We start from the raw sequence: 6,000 nt of genomic DNA on the forward strand, positions 1-6,000 counted from the left end.
CTCTAGCCGCTTTATCCTTCTACAGGGTCGCAGGCAAGCTGGAGCCTATCCCAGCTGACTACGGGCGAAAGGCGGGGTACACCCTGGACAAGTCGCCAGGTCATCACAGGGCTGACACGTAGACACAGACAACCATTCACACTCACACCTACGGTCAATTTAGAGTCACCAGTTAACCTAACCTGCATGTCTTTGGACTGTGGGGGAAACCGGAGCACCCGGAGGAAACCCACACGGACACGGGGAGAACATGCAAACTTCCACACAGAAAGGCCCTCGCCGGCCCCGGGGCTCGAACCCAGGACCTTCTTGCTGTGAGGCGACAGCGCTAACCACTACACCACCGTGCCGCCCAAGATGTGAACATATGGTGTAAATACATCTCATCTCATCTCATTATCTCTAGCCGCTTTATCCTGTTCTACAGGGTTGCAGGCAAGCTGGAGCCTATCCCAGCTGACTACGGGCGAAAGGCGGGGTACACCCTGGACAAGTCGCCAGGTCATCACAGGGCTGACACATAGACACAGACAACCATTCACACTCACATTCACACCTACGGTCAATTTAGAGTCACCAGTTAACCTAACCTGCATGTCTTTGGACTGTGGGGGAAACCGGAGCACCCGGAGGAAACCCACGCGGACACGGTGTAAATACATACTAAATAAATAACATTTTGACCACACACGCGCATGCACACAGCAGACTTTTGAAGAAACTTTAGCGCTGATGCAGCCATGATGGAAGTGGCACAGAGAGGACTTTCATCTGAGCTGTAGGAGCTTTTGCACAAAGACAGCCTATGTGCATTCTGTGTGTGTGTGGGGGGGGTGTTCGGCATGACTAAGTAACTTTCTGTGAGTGACCCTGTTACTGCACTACACTACACAGTCTCAATCAGCAGCCGAGGCTGCCCACTCTTATCCTTTCACAGCTCTGACTCAGACACTCCAGAGCATGCCCAGGGCTGAGGTTTAGAGGTCACATCCCCCAGCTATTATAAGGATGCAATTATTAGATTTTGACCAAGCTAGCAGTTTTGCATGAGATGGCCGAGACTCCAGCTTATGTGTGCACTCAAGAGTGAACTACGTCCTCTTATGGTTTGCTCTTTGTCCACAAAGGCTTATCACCACACACACACAATCACAAAAGAAAGTAGCCACTAAGACTGCATGTCTGTAAGAATAAAATGAAATGCCCATTCATCCAATTACATAACCATTTAAAATTTCCGCGCAGTCCTTTCATATTTATTTTAAATGGAAATATATTAATGAAGTAATAGGATAAATGTGTGTGAGGGCAGTATTGACTAAATAGAAGCGCTTGAATAAACCTGATCTGGCTGCTGTATTGAGTTAAGAAGCTGCAGGGAATTAGAGATCCATGGGATCAATCCTATTTTACGCTCCCTGTGGGCCAAAGATGACACCAAGAACTGGACCTTATCTCTCCCTGAGCAAGGGACCAGCTCATTGCGTACACACACACACACACACACACACACACACACACACACACACTCCCATACATCCAGCTACCCACCCACATTCACATGTACACTCACTGGTCACTTAGGAACACCTGTACATCTTCACATTCATGTAATTATCCAATCAGCCAATCATCTTGCAGCAGCGCAATGAATAAAATCATGCAGATGCAAGGGAAGAGCTTCAGTTAATGTTCACATCAAACATCAGAATGGGGAATAAATGTGATCTCAATGACTTTAACTGTGGCATGGTGGCCAGATGGGCTGCTTTGAGTATTTCAGAAACTGCTGATCTCCTGGGATTTTTTTTTTACACACAACAGTCTCTCGAGTTTACACAGAATGATGCAAAAAACCCCATCTAGTGAGCAGCAGTTACACAAGTGGAAATAAATGCCTTGTTGATAAGACAGTTCAGACGAGAATGGTCAGATGTGGGTTTGAGCTGACTGGAAAGGTACAATAAGTCAAATAACTACTTTACAACCATGGAGAGCAAAAAAGCATTTCAGAACACACAGCATGTTTTTTTTGGTAACACTGTGCCCAGCAAAAACACATTAGCAGGCCTGATGAAAAGAGACAACACACTGCAGGCTGCAAACAAATGCCAACTGGTACTCTATTAATATACACTACTGTATGAGGAGTAGAGTTATCCATCCAGCCATCCATTATGTATACCATTTATCTGTCAGGGTTGTGGGGGAAGGCGGCACGGTGGTGTAGTGGTTAATACTGTCGCTGCACAGCAAGAAGGTTCTGGGTTCGAGCCCAGTGGCCAACGGGGGCCTTTCTGTGTGGAGTTTGCATGTTCTCCCCGTGTTGCATGGGTTTCCTCTGGGTGCTCTGGTTTCCCCCACAGTCCAAAGACATGCAGGTTAGGCTAATTGGTGGCTCTAAATTGACCGTAGGTGTGAATGTGAATGTGAATGGTTGTTTGTCTCTATGTGTCAGTCCTGTGATAATCTGGCGACTTGTCCAGGGTGTACCCTAGTCTGGCTAACGCGACAAAACTCTCCGAGCTATTGGTCTGGCCAAGATATTAAGCCCAACCGTTTCCCAGAGCCCGTGGTTGACCCGCCTCCCTGAAATGCCTCAGTTTGCTACTGGTCGAAGCCAGAAAAGGCTGTGACGAAGCTTAAACCAATCACATCACCCTTTCCTCTGACGTATGCGACGCGACGGGGCTAACTGGTAGATTAAACTCTTACCGAAGCCGGTCGGGAGCAAGGCGAAAACGTCCTTCCTTTCAATAAATACCTCCAGGGCTGCTCTTTGCTCCGTTTTCAATGAGAACTTCCCGTTGAATGCTTTCAATACAGCATCTATGCGTAATAGATGCGGAAGCGTGAATGAAGCGCTTCCAGCATAGATTCTGTAAACAATCTATGGCTTCCGGTCGCAGTTCTACTACATCAGTGCCTTGAACACACCTCTACCCAGGGTCGTTGGAGATGCTCAAAGCTGATTGGTTCCCGATTTTTAGGGAGCTTGGAAGAGCTGTAGATAGCTTGCCTGGCCAGACTAAGCTCTCAACAGGCCCTCGTGTTGCGTCACGCTTAGGATGGGCGGGCCCAGGCTAGGTGTACCCCGCCTCTCGCCCATAGTCAGCTGGGATAAGCTCCAGCTTGCCCGCGACCCCGCACAGGATAAGTGGTTACCGATAATAGATGGCTGGGTTGTGGAGGAAGCTGGTATGGTGGGGTACACCCTGTGCAAGTCACCAATCTATTGCAGGGCTAACACAGAGACAAACAACCATTCATACCTCTGGGCAATTTAGAGTAGCCAGTTGTCCTAATCTGTATGTCTTTGGACTGTGGCAGAAAACCCACACAGGCACGGGGAGAACATAGAAAGGACGCGGCCGGTCAGCCACAAGGCTTGAACCCAGTACCTTCTTGGTGTGAGGCAACACTGCTAACCACTGCACCACTATGTCGCCCTAAGACATGAGCTAAACATGCAAAACTCAAAGATACAAATCTAAAGCAAGATGCTGAATCCTTCTTTATTTCAGTTTCGAGAGTCACACAACTCTGTGACAAGTGACACTATTCCTTACATTAATTTACTTACATTACTGACAAACTGCATATAAAAATAATCTGCCTCGGCACTGCAACTCCTCCTATGGTACTTCAGTAAAATCCTGAAAATACAGACACCCAGCTCTATCAAATGCAGCACACTAAAACCCTCTGGTTTTCTGCTAAACATAGGTACAAATTACAAAGCTGCAATGCGTAATACGCAAAAGGATTAAGCCAAGCGGATTATTAGCTGTGTTATAGAAGCTCCGTACAGTCTGTTTATCTTCTCACAGCATTAATGAGACATGTGTTCACTCTCACCACATCCACACTTCCTGATACCACTGTAGTCCCAAACACTGTACACATTTATGTGAAAGGCCACACTTTCATACGTATCTAGTCAGCATATGCAGAAAGCGGAGCAACATCAAACCAAATATCATACATCAATGTATAAATCAGCGTCTTTTTATGACGCGTTACAAATCTTTCCTCACTTTCTGGCAGCTGAGAATAAAATATGTGAGCTTTCGATAATAGTCCCTGTGGCTAGAATAAAAACCAAATGATGTGGACCACCAATATTTCTGCTAAACATAGGTACAATATTTAACCAATTAGGTAAAGAAGGTGTCTCTACTCGCCTGTCAGTCATGAAGCCTGACTGAACTCCAAATTCTTCCCCACTTGCACTAGCTTTGAGAATGAAGAGGTGGATGAACTCTGCCTTCATCCCTGAAGTACTATAACATGGCGTGATCCATCAGTCAGACCACACACGGACAGACAGCAAGAGACACGAGACAGAGAGAAAGGAAGTCAGTGAAAGAGATTTTATCTGAAAGAGGATGAAGAAAGAATAGTGTGAGAGGAAATGAAGAGTGAGAGATAGTGTGTGTGTGTGAGAAAGAGAGACAGATAGACACGAATGAGAGAGTGAGAGATGAGGTGAGAGAAGAGCATTAGCTCAGTGGTTACGGTTCTAATGTAGAGACTGGAAGACTGTGAGCCACTTCTGGGCTCTTGAGCAAGAATTTTTAACCCTTAACTGCTCATGAGATTAGACAGACTGAGATGATGAACGCGAAAAATTAGGAGGCGGGGCCAGCTGTCTGAAACAGATCAATGCTGAGATATAGTGAAACAGGAAGCAGCCTTATAATGTCTAACCGTTACTGGTGTTCTCCTTTTAAAACCATCACCTACACACACACACATCTGAGCAGTTCAAAGGATGAATAGCCTTAATATCCAGTACATATATGTGTAAATAGAGCTACTGAGACAAGTTTGAAGACTGCTGTTATTCTTCGATTTCTAATAAGAGTGTGTTTAGTGTTGATCAATTTTGGTGAAGTTGCAGCTGTAGAAAGCTGTCGAAGGCTTCCTGCTCATGTCAGTTTCCCTCTTGCATGCACAAGCATGTGTGTGTGTGTGTGTGTGTGTGTGTGTAAAGCAGAAGGCATTAACGGGCATTAACACACACACATACAATTTACAGCATCAATAATAAACAACACCAAAGCCTTACCTCATTCTCTGTAGCCTTCTGTCTGTCACTCTCCCTCTCTTTCTTCCTTTCCTCCTCACCCCCTCCCTCACCCCCTCCCTCACCCTTGGACACAGAGAACACTGTGTTTGTGTCACAGATTTTCAGGGACCAATTTGATTGCTCTCCCTGTGACACATTCAACACAGGCGACTCTCTCTCCTCCTTTCCTCCCTCCCTCTCTCGCTCTTGCTCACTGAGGTATGCATTCAAAATAGCCCTCCTCTCTCTTCCACACACTCTCACACATAAATACACACAAGAAAACAGCTCTCCTCCTGCTTGTTCTGACTCTCCCCCAACACACACCCTCTCAGACACACACCACACACAAACACACCACACGACTGCACCACCAATCCCTTGCCGTGAGAGGATGTCATAAACTAAGCCCCACCTCTATCTCTCCCCGCTCCCCGCAGGCTTGCTATAAATACAAGGATGGATATGAATATGCTGTCTTGTTCTCCTAGCTCTCTACTCTCCTCTGTTTTTCATCCGTCATTTTACCTTTTTCCTCATCCTCTCTCCTGCCATGTATTGATGCTTGTGACCTTGCATTGTGTTCACCGACTAGCAGCAGTCCATATGTAGATGTATGGCTTGTGATCTCTCTCTCTCTCTCTCTCTCTCTCTAACACACACAGAGAGAGAGAGAGAGAGAGAGAGAGAGCCAAGGGGGTAATTTACGGCCATGAATCCGCTAGATGCAACCACCCTGCAGATGATGTGGCTTTAAAGCAGATCCTTGGAATCAAGACCAAATCAATAAGAAGGATAACAATAACAATGCTTCCACTTGATGCTTCTGCACATAGAAGCAAGGCGACAATTATAAACACGTGCAACACATCCCGTCTCACCACAGGTGTTTTACATATCATACTGTTGTTGTGTTTTTTTTTTCTCTT

The 6,000-nt window shown here is 46.1% G+C and overlaps 1 protein-coding gene across 2 annotated transcripts in view; it reads right to left on the reverse strand.

Moving 5' to 3' along the window:
• The window catches only part of arhgap4b (Rho GTPase activating protein 4b), a 48,139-nt gene extending 42,731 nt beyond the window's left edge, over positions 1 to 5,408 (reverse strand). For both annotated transcript variants that reach the window (XM_060938113.1, XM_060938112.1), the window contains exon 1: positions 5,072 to 5,408. The gene's annotated coding sequence lies outside the window, so the exon portion shown is untranslated. The remainder of the gene's footprint in view (positions 1 to 5,071) is intronic.
• Positions 5,409 to 6,000: the final 592 nt, after the last annotated feature.

Source organism: Neoarius graeffei, chromosome 13 (genome assembly GCF_027579695.1).
Source record: "Neoarius graeffei isolate fNeoGra1 chromosome 13, fNeoGra1.pri, whole genome shotgun sequence".
In the NCBI taxonomy this organism is placed as follows: Eukaryota; Metazoa; Chordata; class Actinopteri; order Siluriformes; family Ariidae; genus Neoarius; species Neoarius graeffei.